Source organism: Rattus rattus, chromosome 2 (assembly GCF_011064425.1).
Source record: "Rattus rattus isolate New Zealand chromosome 2, Rrattus_CSIRO_v1, whole genome shotgun sequence".
Classification (NCBI taxonomy): domain Eukaryota; kingdom Metazoa; phylum Chordata; class Mammalia; order Rodentia; family Muridae; genus Rattus; species Rattus rattus.
In genome coordinates, this window is record NC_046155.1 from 100,599,514 (window position 1) to 100,614,839 (window position 15,326).

Sequence of the window (15,326 nt, forward strand, 5' to 3'; positions counted from 1 at the left end):
ATACGGCCAATTTGGAGAAAATACAATGATATGGTGAGAAGAAGGTATATCCTTTTGTTTTACGATAAAATGTTATATAAATATCTGTTAAATCCATTTAGTTCATGACTTCTCTTAGTCTGTCTACGTCTCTGTTTAATTTCTGTTTCCATGATCTGTCCATTGATGAGGGTAGGGTGTTGAAATCTCCTACTATTATTGTGTGAGCTGCAATGTGTGCTATGACCTTTAGTAAGGTTTCTTTCATGTATGCAGGTGCTCTTGTATTTGGAGCACAGATATTTAGGACTGAGAGTTCATTTTGGTGGATTTTTCCTTTGATGAATATGAAGTGTCCCTCCTTATCTTTTTGGATGACTTTTGGTTGAAAATCGATTTTATTCCATATTAGAATGTCTACTCCAGCTTGCTTCTTCTGACCATTTGCTTGGAAAGTTGTTTTCCAGGCTTTCACTCTGAGGTAGTGTCTGTCTTTGTCTCTGAGGTGTGTTTCCTGTAGGCAGCAAAATGTTGGGTCCTCATTGCATATCCAGTTTGTTAATCTGTGTCATTTTATAGGGGAATTGAGTCCATTGATGTTGAGAGATATTAAGGAATAGTGATTGTTGCTTCCTGTTATATTCATGTTTGTATGTGAGATTATGTTTGTGCTTGTCTTCTCTTTTGTTGCAAAACAATTAATTTCTTGCATTGTCTAGGTTGAACCTTGCCTACTTGTGTTGGGCCTTTATTTATTAGCCTTTGTAGGGCTGTATTTGTAGAAAGATATTGTGTAAATTTGGTTTTGTCGTGGAATATCTTCGTTTCTCCATATATATTAATTGAGAGTTTTGCTGCATACATTACCTGGGCTGGCATTTGTGTTCTCTTAGGGTCTGTATGACACCTTTCCAGGATTTTCTGTCTTTCACAGTCTCTGGTGAGAAGTCTGATGCAAATCTGATATGTCTGCTTCTATATGTTACTTGACCTTTTTCCCCTACTGCTTTTAATATTCTTTCTTTGTTTTGTGCATTTGGTGTTTTGACTATTATGTGATGGGAGGAGTTTCTTTTCTGGCCCAATCTATTTGGAGTTCTGTAGACCTCTTGTATCTTTATGTGCATCTCTTTCTTTATGTTAGGGAAGTTTTCTTTTATGATTTTGTTGAAGATATTTACAGGTTTTTTTGACTTGGAATCTTCAGTCTCTTCTATACCTATTATCCTTAGCTTTGATCCTCTCATTTTTTCCTGAATTTCCTGTATGTTTTGGACCAGTAGCTTTTTCCATTTGACATTATCTTTGACAGTTGTTTCGGTGATATCTATGGAATCTTCTACTCCTGAGTCTCTCTGAGTGTCCCCTGCTGAACTCCTAAATGCAGCAGTACAATAAAATGTGACTGATAAGACCAGTAAAGCCTTATCACTTCAGAAGGTAACATTTGGGGTTGGCTCCACAACCCATCTTGGAACCATCTGTAAAGATGAGCAGAGCATCCGTTAAGGGATGTTTAGAAGTAATATGAGGAAAAAAATCAGAGGATGAGCTGTAATCAATTGCAATATTGGATCCTTGGGAAAATGATTATCGATGTTACCTTGAAAACTGCACCTCACAATAGCCAAATCATCTACTGTGTCTGACAACACTTCTAACTGTTTTTGTGCTTGGTGCAACTTGCCCCAAAACCAGGAACCTTATTGTCTCAATCCAAGAACTTAACCCTCATCCCAAAACCTGGAAACATACTGTCTCAATCTGAGAACTTAACTCATCCCACTTACCTGGGAACTTACTGGCTAGCCACCCTGATTGTGATGAGTTCTGAACGAATTTCCCTATATGGACCACCACTTGTGTCTCCATCTCCGTCCTGCAGAAAGGAGCAACACCAAGACGTTCTTCTCAAAGCAGTTTATTCAGGAACCTTTCTTTCTGCATGCAAGCAGCAATCTCTCTTTTCTTCCCTTCCTTCTCCCAACCCCCAGCACACTCCCTTATATCCTCCCTCAACTCCGCCTCCTCCATCCAGACTGCGTAACCTCAGTTCATAGGTCCATGTCACATGACCTGATCTATCCTCATGGTGCGGCTGTGCAGCTCTCACGATGGAGCGTGGCTTATTTTCAAGTGCTAGTCATAAGACTGGGCAGCAGTCCCGGGCGCCATCTTGGGATTGCCACTACAACCGCTCCCCACACAAATGCCAGCAGCAAACCACTGAACTGAGAATGGGACCCCCGTTGAAGGAATTAAAGAAAGGACTGGAAGAGCTTGAAGGGGCTCGAGACCCCATATGAACAACAATGCCAAGCAACCAGAGCTTCCAGCGACTAAGCCAGTACCCAAAGACTATACGTGGACTGACCCTAGGCTCCAACCTCATAAGTAGCAATGAATAGCCTAGTAAGATCACCAGTGGAAGGGGAAGCCTTTGGTCCTGTCAAGACTGAACCCCCAGTGAATGTGATTGTTGTGGGGAGGGCGGTAATGGGGGGAGGATGGGGAGGGGAACACCTATACAGAAGGGAAGGGGAGGGGCTAGGGGGATGTTGGCCCAGAAAGCAGGAAAGGGAATAACAATCAAAATGTAAATAAGAAATACTCAAGTTAATAAAGATTAAAAAAAAATGTGGGCAGAGACCAGTCTCCTCTGGCTTCCCAGGTGTGTCTGCCCTTCTGAAGGTCTAGCTCTTGCTCCCATGGGATTTGGGTGCAGGGAGCTATTTGACCGGTGCCTTCAGATCTGAGCCGTGTCTGGACCTCAGCGTTGAGTGCCCTTATCTTCCTGTATCCAGAGGCCCTGTACAGTTTCTTCTTGGGCCAGGGATGTGGTCAAGGGTGGGCAGTACTGGTGTCTCTGTTGCCCTGCAGTCTCAGGAGTGCCCATCTGTCTGGGCAGTGAGCTCTCTCTCCCATGGGGTTTGGGAGCAGGGAGCTGCGGATCTTGTGTTTCTTTAAGGAAGTTATTTATGACCTTTTTAAAGTCCTCTATCATCATCATGAGATGTGATTTAAAATCCTAATCTTGCTTTTATTGTGCGTTGGGATAGCCAGCATTTTCTATGGTGGGAGAACTGGGTTCTGAAGATGCCAAGTAGTCTTGGTTTCTGATGCTTAGGTTCTTGCATTTCCCTCTCACCATCTGCTTATCTCTGATGTTAGTTGTTCTTGTTGTCTCTTAGTGGAGCTTGTCCCTCCTCTGGGCCTGTGAATCTGTGATCGTAGTTGTGAGAAGGCTCCTGGGAGAACAACTCTCTGAGGAAAAGTTTTGAGTCCAAGAGTTGTGAGGCCAGCCCCAGCTCTGGGCAGAGATACAGCATGGAATTGTCCCGTCCTAGGCTGTCCTGTGACTCCAGTTCCCGTACACTCTTCCTTTGTCTCTCCTTGGACAGTCAATAGAGAGAAAGTGGGTCTTACTTGGGGGCTATGGGATTTGGAAGAAGAGCACTCCTAGCAGACCAACTCTCTGCCATCAGGTTTTGGAACTGAGAGCTGTTGGACAGACCTAGCTTGGGACACAGCTATGTCAGCCATTGGCTATTTATTGATAGATATAAAAGCAAATGGGGGCAAGGACCTTTAGCTATTGGAGACCTAGACTCACAGTTTTGGGGACTGAATTAATTGAAAGTAGTAGAATTAATCCCCAACACCTAGAATTACAGGCTCATTTTATAAAGTAATAGGAATTGCGCTCAGGATGTCATACATGCTGACCAAGTAGTTTCCTGACCAATGACTGAAAAAGTTTAAGGGAGAAAAGAAAAATGGCCATCTCCATGATTGTGTTTTCCCTGAAACCCCTGATATACATCAGCCTCTGAGAAACAATCACTTTGGTGGAATATGGAGATATTCAAGAAACAGTAGATCTTGGTGTATAGGAGAAGTCCAGTAGCAAGTCAAGATGATGAGTTCCCGGGGCAGTCTGTCTTTAAAAAGACTGATGCTTGTCTTTGGGTAATTGAAATGATAAGCCAACCCCAAATGTTACCTTCTGAAGTGATAAGGCTTTACTGGTCTTATCAGTCACATTTTATTGTACTGCTGCATTTAGGAGTTCAGCAGGGGACACTAAAGAAAAAAATTTCTTTTTTTTCCATTTTAATGTTTTATTTATTTTTTTATTTTTTTCCATCTTTATTAAATTGGGTATTTCTTATTTACATTTCAAATGTTATTCCCTTTCCAGGTTTCCAGGCCAACATCCCCCTAACCCTTCCCCTCCCCTTCTCTATGGGTATTCCCCCTCCCCATCCTCCCGCTATTACTGCCCTCCCCCCAAGAATCCTGTTCACTCGGGGTCCAGCCTTGGCAGGACCAAGGACTTCCCCTTCCACTGGTGCCCTTACTAGGCTATTCATTGCTACCTATGCAGTTGGAGCCCAGGGTCAGTCCATGTATAATCTTTGGGTAGTGGCTTAGTCCCTGAAAGTTCTAGTTGGTTGGCATTGTTGTTCATATGGGGTCTCAAGCCCTGAGGAACATAGCCAGAATACAGCAAAAACATAGGCGAATGCCAGCAGCAAACCACTGAACTGAGAACGGGACCCCCGTTGAAGGAATCAGAGAAAGGATTGAAAGAGCTGAAAAAAAAAAAACAAACATTTCTAATGTGTCTCCATAAAGTCATAGACCTGAGCATCAAGACTGACTTATTTTCTTGCTTTGTGTCAGGACAAACACAAGAGGCCAAATAGTAACCCATATTGCAAAACAAATTAAAAGACTCTGGAGCCAGCCATGGCAGAGGCTCTGTTTTTGTGTTTGATACCTCCATATCTTACTAAATTCAAGTCTGGAGAACTTCTTCTTCTACATGAATGCATTCTCTTTATTAAAGTAGTCTGAATCCAAACAAGAGGAAAGAAAAGGGACTCACGTTTAACATACCAATGTTTTTTAAAATACTTATACATAAGCATTCCACTCGTGATCATGTAAATAAATGATGCCATAGACTAGTAAACATACCCACTCATACATGTTTATTGATGCTGTATTTGCAGTACCAAGTACATGAAATATATATTTTCAACAATAAATTTCAAATACATATATATATATGTATATATATATATATATACATATATATATATACATATATATATATATATATATATATTTCAACAATAAATTTTAAAAAGAGGCCATGGATTTGAAAAAGATCAAGGAGTATATGGAATGGTTTGAACAGAGGAAAGTAAAGTAGTAAATTATATGACTATTTTATAATTTCAAATAATAAAAAAGGGAAGAAAATGTGGAGAAGAAACATGTGCAGAGATAGAGGGGGTAAAGGGCACACACATGCGTGGGCACACACATACATACACACAAACACACACACACACATACACACACACTTACACATGAATGCTTAAACAAAAATTCTTACATTTTCATTCATACTGAGCCTTCCTCACTATCAAAACAGATGTTTAAAATCTCCTTATTTTTTGAATTTTGGAGGTCTTTACTAAGCAGTTCCATTACCCTGACTTACAATATTTCATTTTAGTAGGAAATAGTGGAGAGTCCCATCTTTCAGCCTTGGTTTTAGCATTGTTACTAAAATTATGGCTTGGGGGCGGGGGGTCAAAATAAGCAATTTCTTGATCCACACTTCAGATCCCAAAGACAAACCCAGTGCTTGACTCTCACTTTGGAGGAACAATGAGTTTATTAAACTTCTTCATGAAACAGATGATGGATTCCACACAGGCTTACAATTGCTCTTTCCTCAATCAATCTCATTTAAATAGCCTCACTCAGTATGGCTGAAGAATACCCACTGCTCCACAGATAAGGCCCATATTCTAGTTTTTCTCAGCCTATGTATATTCTAGCCTATTCCTCAGGCCATGTGAAGAGGTGCTACGCAGTAGGAGAGACTGAATACTCAAATGAGAATCATGTATCTTACTCTGCTCCTCTATTAGGTCTGTGAACCACCAACAAACCCAGCTGGGATGCTCCTATGTAAGATGGATATGCTAAACTCTCCAAGGTGGCAGCTGCTTATCTCAGAGGACTGTCAGTAGTGAAAAGGTTCTAAGTGATGTGCACAGTGGCTAGCTAACCCAAAGATCTGGAAACATGGTCAAATATTTTCTACCACCTTTATTTTCTTTAGTCCTTTATCTTGTCTATGCTATAATTTCATTTATTTTGGATTTGAAATAATGTACATGTGTACATTGATTGCCTGTTTCCAGTTCAAGCACACTTGCCTTGCTTTCTCACTTAATCTAACTCCTTTAATCTCCTCTGTCTCTCTAGACATGCTTACTTAAATACCTACATGTGGAGAGCCGCAATAACATTTGCCAACACAAGATGGCGCTGGCTTCCACTGCGCCCCACGTGGAAAGCCGGGATAGCTTTCTCCATTACAAGATGGCGCTGGCCTCTGCCGCGCCAGCCGACTTCCTTTCAGGAAGTTAACTGTGTGCGCATGTGCAAGAGTGCCTACGTGCCAGGTCTTTGCCCACTCCAGGGCATGCCTAATGAGATCATTGGTAAGCGACCAATCAGGTGTGGATGTGCCGCGCTACGGTGTATATAAGCCGCGCCATGCGGGTGCCCCGGGGCCCTCTCTTTAAGATACAAAAAACATTTTGGCTACAGAAGGATTCGTGTGTCCCCGCGTGTTCTTGCTGGCGAGATAGCGCGGGGCACCTACACACACACACACACACACACACACACACACACACACACACAGACACACACACACACACGAGTCTGTGTTTCTATATAAAATTTCAGAAGCGTAATTTAATGATGACATATAATAGGTGTGCTTGATTCAATTAATTTGTTGTGACTATCTCCAGTTACATTTGTTTTCCGGAAAATAACAACACTTTGATTTGGGGACTCATTTTGAATTAGTCTCTCCTACTTCTGACTGCCAAATGTTAAGATTATAGACATGCTCAGCAAAAACTTACCTGTCAATGATAAAATAATTTTAATGTTTTATTTCATATATAGTTATTTCTTTGTGTTGGGCAGTAAGTGCATTTGAGTATAAATACTTACTGAGTCCATTGATATTGAGTCCTCTAGAGATGGAAGTACTAGCGATTGTAATTTGAGTAACGCCTAAAGTTTGGACTAAACCCAGGTACTCTAAGAATGCAGAAATTTTTAACTAAACTTTGAATCATTTTCTCAACCCTGAAATAGAATAATATTTTTTGTGGTTTGATTTAAAAATTTATTAGACTGTTTATCCATCCAGGAAGTTACATAAAGTAGACAAAACACTTTGGTGTTTTACCTATTCACTTTGAACACTCTAGGCCTCTACCTAAGCTTCAGAGGCCAAATAGGCAGGCTATAACGAGAAGAACTAATACTTCCCCTCAACTATTTAAAGACCTTTATAAATATAATGAATCAAAATTTTTTAAGTTCTCTGAAAAGGTATCACGCTGATTATAAGCTAAGTCCATTGTCCTCATGTCTTTTGTAAATGACAAGCCCAAATCTAAATATGTCTTAAACATAATGCTAACGTTCTCATATAAGAAATTCTTTATGACGTAAGTATTTTTAGTCTTAAGCATCTATTACATGTTCTTACACTTAACATAAATCATAATGTTGTGCTTTCAAGACTTCATAATCTCTACATTCATGTTTTTAATTACTTCATATTTTAGGCAGGTTGAGGTTTCTGAATTCACAATGGCCACAACAGGACCTTTATCTCAGGAAGCCTAAGATAGCTTATTATTCAGAGAGTTGGAGCCAGGACGCAGGTCTCGGGGATGAGTCACTTCCAAAGGAATTCTTTCTACATCATGATGAAAGGTTTTCCTGATAGCATCTATGACAATGAAGAAGTCCAAACCCATGTCCATCAGATGGGTGCTCCTGATTTATAGTTACACATTATTCTTTCATCCGATGACCTGGAATTTTCAAACTATTGTCCAGGCTAAACTTTCTTTTGCATCCAATTGAATTTTAGATTCATTTCTTATTGTTTGCATCAGGTAGACCCAACCATTTCTAGGAGTGTGGATGGAATCCAGTAGAATTCTTACTTCTTGCATCTTTTCAGACTAAGTGGTTGAAGCTCTGTGACTGATAAAGAGACACGAATGCAGCAAGTGGGAGCACTGTAGCCTTCGCCTGGATTCTGCTGCTGAGCTTGGACAGAGCCAGTCAAACTCAGATTCCAGGACATGCTTGCTCTGCATACCTACCTCTTAGAATAAGAATCCAGGACACTCTCAATTCTTCCACGCTCATGTAAAGTATAGCATCCTGTCTTACAAATTGGATCTCAGAACACACTGTAAATTGTTGCTTACCTCCAGTTTCAAACATCCTGTACAATGGACTCCACCCCAAGGGTTGACACGTTGAATAATTACATCCCAAAGATGCTCATGTCCTAATATGGAAACATTGAGGATATGCAACCTTACATGGCAAAGGGTGCCTTCCAGTTGGGATGGCATGCATTATCTTGAAGTGGAGATTAGCATAACTTATCTCGATGTGATCAGTGTAATTAAGATGAGTTCTTATATCAGGAGGTAGAAGGTCATAACTGGAGGAGATCCAACAATAGATGCCTGACACTGGAATGGTTAGTGGAAGGGGTTATAACCAAAAGTTCAGGTGACCTCTAGAAGCTGAAGGTTTCAAAGTTAACAACCACACTCTTCTGAAGCTTATAGAAGGAGTCAGCTTGGGAGACCCTGACTTTAGGTTAGTGATATGAATTTTAAACTTCTAACCTCCAAAACTATTGTGGAAATCTGTGCTGTGTTAAGCTGTATTTGTTACAGCAGCAACAGGAAATTCATATGATTAGTGTTTTCAGGTGTGCTTCAACTCGTGCAATCTTTTCTCAGATCTTTAAATACCACAGTGTCCTTCTAGGTGAAGTAAATGCTCTCTCCACCCATGTGGTCACGGTTTATTCGCTGTCCCCTAACCTATTTCCTTGTGAGCTACATTTTCCAGATTCTGAGGTCCTAGATTCTAGCTAAGTCTACATGTGAAGGCATGGAACAAGGGTCTTCCCTTCCCCTCCCTCTCCACTCCCTTCCTCTCCCCTCCCCTCCCTTCCTCTTCCTTCCCCCCTTCTTGTTCCTATCACTTTCCCCTCCATTCTCCTCCCTTCCCCTCTCCTCCCCTCCAGTCTCCTCTCCCCTTCTCCCCTTCGTCCCTTTCCCCTCCCCTCTGCCTTCCCCCTCTCCTTCTGTAGAGGTACATGGCACTCTCAGCATGTCTTCTACAAGTCTGGCTCCCCAAAGTCACCATGGTCTTAGGTCCTGGCTGTCCCAGGGCAGAAGCTCCTTAGTTACCACCTTCAGCCAAGGTTGGGAGAAAAGCCCTGTTTCGATATTTGTTCATCTCTGTGCTGCTGTTTCATCTTCCCTTGCTTTTAAAATCATTTTTATAGATCTAGCTATTTTCCCATATTGTATTTCAACAATTAAAATCTCTAATTCATATTGGTTTTTTTATCTTTATTAACTTGAGTATTTCTTATTTACATTTCGATTGTTATTCCCCTTTCTGGTTTCCAGACCAACATCCCCCTAACCCTTACCCTCCCGTTCTATATGAGCTTCCCCTCCCCATCCTCACCCCATTACCACTCTCCCCCGAACAATCACATTCACTGGGGGTTCAGTCTTAGCAGGACCAAGGGCTTCCCCTTCCACTGGTGCTCTTACTAGGATATTCATTGCTGTCTATGAGGTTGGAGCCAGGGTCAGTCCATGTATAGTCTTTGGGTAGTGGCTTAGTCCCTGGAAGCTCTGGTTTGTTAGCATTGTTGTTCATATGGGGTCTTGAGCCCCATTAAGCTGTTCCAGTCTTTTCTCTGATTCCTTCAGCAGGGATCCCGTTCTCAGTTCAGTGGTTTGCTGCTGGCATTCGCCTATGTATTTGCTGTATTCTGGGTGTGTCTCTCAGGAGAGATCTAAATCTGGTTCCTGTCGGCCTGCACTTCTTTGCTTCATCCATCTTACCTAGTTTGGTGGCTGTAAATGTATGGGCCACATGTGGGACAGGCTCTGAATGGGTGTTCCTTCTAAACTTTGCCTCCCTATTCCCTGCCAAGGGTATTCTTTTTCCCCTTTTAAAGGAGGACTGAACCATTCGCATTTTGGTCATTCTTCTTGAGTTTCATGTGTTCTGTGCATCTAGGGTAGTTCAAGCATTTGGGCTAATAGCTACTTATCAATGATTTCATACCATGTGTGTTTTTCTATGATTGGGTTACCTCACTCAGGATATTTTCCAGTTCCATCCATTTTCCAGAGAACTGCCTGTAGCTGGAGGCCAGCCAGAGATACAGAGTAGGACATCATCTTTTTTTTTTTTTTTTTTTTTTTTTTTTTTTTTTTTTTTTGGAGCTGAGGACCTAACGCAGGGCCTTGTGCTTGCTATGCACTGAGCTAAATCTCCAACCCCTGAAATAGAGTAATTTTGACTTTAATGTTACTATCTTATGTAAACACTACAAATGTGCATTATTCTTTTCCTTTCATGAAACTATTGTTTTGTTAGTTTTACCTACATTAGTATTACTCTGGCTATATAGTCTTCGTATTAAAAAGCACGGACCACAGGTAAGACCAACTTTTCTGCTCCAAGTGACCTGCCTGGTTGATTCAGGACACAGGCTCACAGCAACAGCTGAAGACCAGTAGACAGGAAAGACTGCACGCCCAAAAGAGGAACACTATGTTCCCATAACTGGCTTAAAGAAAACATGAAAACAGGTCTACAGCACTCCTGACACAGGCCTATAGGACAGTCTAACCGCTGTCAGAAATAGCAGAACAAAGTAACACCACAGACAATCTGATGGCGAGAGGCAAGAGCAGGAACCCAAGCAACAGAAATCAAGACTGCATGGCATCATCGGACCCCAATTCTCCCACCAAAGCAAACACTGAATATCCAAACACACTAGAAAAGCAAGATCTAGTTTCAAAATCATATTTGATCATGATGCTGGAGGACTTCACAAAAGAAAATAAGAACTCCCTTAGAGAAATGCAGGAAAACATAAATAAACAAGTAGAAGCATATAGAGAGGAATAACAAAAATCCCTGAAAGATATCCAGGAAAACACAATCAAACAGTTGAAGGAATTAAAAATGGAAATAGAAGCAATGAAGAAGGAACACAGGGAAACAACCCTGGACATAGAAAACCGAAAGAAGAGACAAGGAGCCATAGATACAAGCATCACCAACAGAATACAAGACATAGAAGAGAAAACCTAGGGAGCAGATTATTCCATAGAAATCATTGAAACAACTGTCAAACATAGTGTCAAATGGAAAAAGCTACTGGTCCAAAACAAGCATGAAATCCAGGACTCAAGGAGAAGATCAAACCTAAGGATAATAGGTATAGAAGAGAGTGACGACTCCCAGTTCAAAAGACCAGTAAATATCTTCAACAAAATCATAAAAGAAAACTTGCCTAACCTCAGGAAAGAGATGCTCATAAACATACAAGAAGCCTACAGAACTCCAAATAGATTGGACCAGAAAAGAAACTCCTCCCGTCACATAATAGTCAAAACAACAAATGCACAAAATAAAGAAAGAATATTAAAAGCAGTAAGGGAAAAAGGACAAGTAACATATAAAGGCAGACCTATCAGAATCACACAAGACATCTCACAAGAGACTGTGAAAACCAGAAGATCCTGGACAAATGTCATACAGACCCTAAGAAAACTCAAATGCCATTCCAGGTTACTGAATCCTGTGAAACTCTCAATTAACATAGATGGAAAAACCAAGATATTCCATGACAAAACAAAATTTACACAATATCTTTCTACAAATCCAGCCCTATAAAGGATAATAAATGGTAAAGCCCAACATAAGGAGGCAAGCAACACCCTAGAAAAAGCCAGAAACTAATCGTCTTGGCAACAAAACAAAGAGAAGAAAAGCACACAAACATAACCTCACATCCAAATATGTATATAACAGGAAGCAATAATCACTATTCCTGAATATCTCTCAACATCAGTGGACTCAACTCCCCAATAAAAAGACAAAGATTAACAAACTGTACATTCAATGAGGACCCTGCACTCTGCTGCCTACAGGAAGCATACCTCAAAGACAAAGACTGACACTACCTCAGATTGAAAGACTGGAAAACAACTTTCCAAGCAAATGGTCTGAAGAAGCAAGCTGGAGTAGCCATTCTAATATCAAATAACATGAATTTTCAAATAAAGGTCATCAAAAAAGATAAGGAAGAACACTTCATATTCATCGAAGGAAAAATCCACCAAGATGAACTCTCAATCCTAAATATCTATGCTCAAAATACAAGGGCATCTACATATATAAAAGAAACCTTACTAAAGCTCAAAACACATTTTGCAGCTCACACAATAATAGTAGGAGATTAAACACCACACTCTCATCAATGGGCAGGTCATGGAAACAGAAATTAAACAGAGACATAGATGGACTAAAAGAAGTCATGAACAAAATGGACTTAACAAATATTTATAGAACATTCTATCCTAAAGCAAAAGGATATAAATTCTTCTCATCACCTCATAGTACTTTCTCCAAAATTGGCCATATAATTGGTCATAAAACAGGCCTCAACAGACACAGAAAGACAGAAATAATCCAATGCGTACTATCAGACCACCACGGCCTAAAGCTGATCATCAGTAACAATAAGGGAAGAATGCCCACATAGACATGGAAGTTGAATAATACTCTACTCAATGATGACCTGGTCAAGGAAGAAATGAAGAAAGAAATTAAAGACTTTTTAGAATTTAATGGAAATGAAGGTACAACATACCCAAACTTATGGGACACAACGAAAGCTGTGCTAAGAGGAAAACTCATAGCTCTGAGTGTCTGCAGAAAGAAACAGGAAAGAGCATATGTCACCAGCTTGACAGCACACCTAAAAGCTCTAGAACAAAAAGAAGCAAATACACCCAGGAGGAGTAGAAGGCAGGAAATAATCAAACTCAGAGCTGAAATCAACCAAGTAGAAACAAAAAGGACCATAGAAAGAATCAACAGAACCAAAAGTTGGTTCTTTGAAAAAATCAACAAGATAGATGAACACTTAACCAAACTAATGAGAGGACACAGAGAGTGTGTCCAAATTAACAAAATCAGAAATGAAAAGGGAGACCTAACTACAGAAACAGAGGAAATTCAAAAAATCATCAGATCCTACTACGAAAGCTTATATTCAACAAAACTAGAAAATCTGCAGGAAATGGACAATTTCCTAGACAGATACCTGGTACCAAAGTTAAATCAAGAACAGATAAACCATTTAAACAATCCAAAAACTCCTAACAAAATAGAAGCAGTCATTAAAGTTCTCCCAACCAAAAAGAGCCCAGGTCCGGAGGGGTTCAGGGCAGAATTCTATCAGAACTTCATAGAAGACCTCATACCAATACTATCCAAACTATTCTACAAAATTGAAACAGATGGAGCACTACCAAATTCCTTCCATGAAGCCACAATTACTCTTATACCTAAACCACACAAAGACCCAACAAAGAAAGAGAACTTCAGACCAAATTCCCTTATGAATATCAATGCAAAAATACTCAATAAATTTCTGGCAAACCGAATCCAAGAGCACATCAAAACAATCATCCACCATGATCAAGTACGCTTCACTTAAGACATGCAGGGATGGTTTAATATACAGAAAACCACCAACCTGATCCATTATATAAAGAAACTAAAAGAACAAAATCACATCATCATTTCATTAGATACTGAGAAAGCATTTGACAAAATTCAACACCTATTCATGAGAAAAGTCCGGGAAAGAATAGGAATTCAAGGCCCATACCAAAACATAGTAAAAGCCTTATACAGGAAACCAGTCGCTAACATTAAACTAAACGGAGAGAAACTTGAAGCAATCGCACTAAAATCAGGGACTAGACAAGACTGCCCACTCTCTCCCAACTTATTCAGTATGGTTCTTGAAGTTCTAGCCAGAGCAATCAGACAACAAAAGGAGATCAAGGGGATACAGATTGAAAAAGAAGAAGTCAAAATATCACTATTTGCAGATGATATGGTAGTATATTTAATTGATCCCAAAAGTTCCACCAGAGAACTACTAAAACTGTTAAACAACTTCAGAAAAATGTCTGGATATAAAATTAACTCAAATAAATCAGTAGCCTTCCTCTACACAACAGAAAACAAGCTGAGAAAGAAACAAGGGAAAGGACACCCTTCATAATAGTCCCAAATAATATAAAATACCTTGGTGTGACTTTAAACAAGCAAGTAAAAGATCTGTACAATAAGAACTTCAAGACTCTGAAGAAAGAAATTGAAGAAGACCTCAGAAGATGGAAAGATCTCCCATGCTCATGGATTGGCAGGATTAATATAGTAAAAATGGCCATTTTGGCAAAAGCGATCTACAGATTCAATGTAATCCCCATCAAAATGCCTGTCCAATTCTTCAGAGAGGTAGACAGAACAATTTGCAAATTCATCTAGAATAACAAAAAACCCAGGATAGCTAAAACTATCCTCAACAATAAAAGGACTTCTGGGGGAATCACTATCCCTGAACTTAAGCAGTATTACAGAGCAATAGTGATAAAAACTGCATGGTATTGGTACAGAGACAGACAGATTGACAAGTGGAACAGAATTGAAGACCCAGAAATGAACCCACACACCTATGGTCCCTTGATTTTTGACAAAGGAGCCAAAACCATCCAATGGAAAAAAGATCACATTTTCAGCAAGTGGTGCTGGTTCAACTTGGGATCAACATGTAGAAGAATGCAGATCGATCCATGCTTATCACCCTGTACAAAGCTTAAGTCCAAGTGGATCAAGGATCTCCACATCAAACCACAAACAATCAAACTAATAAAAGAAAAAGTGGGGAAGCACCTCGAACAAATGGGCACTGGAGAAAATTTCCTGAACAAAACACCAGTGGCTTATGCTCTAAGATCAAGAATCAACAAATGGGATCTCATAAAACTGCAAAACTTCTGTAAGGCAAAGGACACTGTGGTTAGGACAAAACGACAACCAACAGATTGGGAAAAGATCTTTACCAATCCTACAACAGATAGAGGCCTTATATCCAAAATATACAAAGAACTCAAGAAGTTAGACCGCAGGGAGACAAATGACCCTATTAAAAAATGAGGTTCAGAGCTAAACAAAGAATTCACAGCTGAGGAATGCCGAATGGCTGAGAAACACCTAAAGAAGTGTTCAACATCTTTAGTCATAAGGGAAGTGCAAATAAAAACAACCCTAAGATTTCACCTCACACCAGTGAG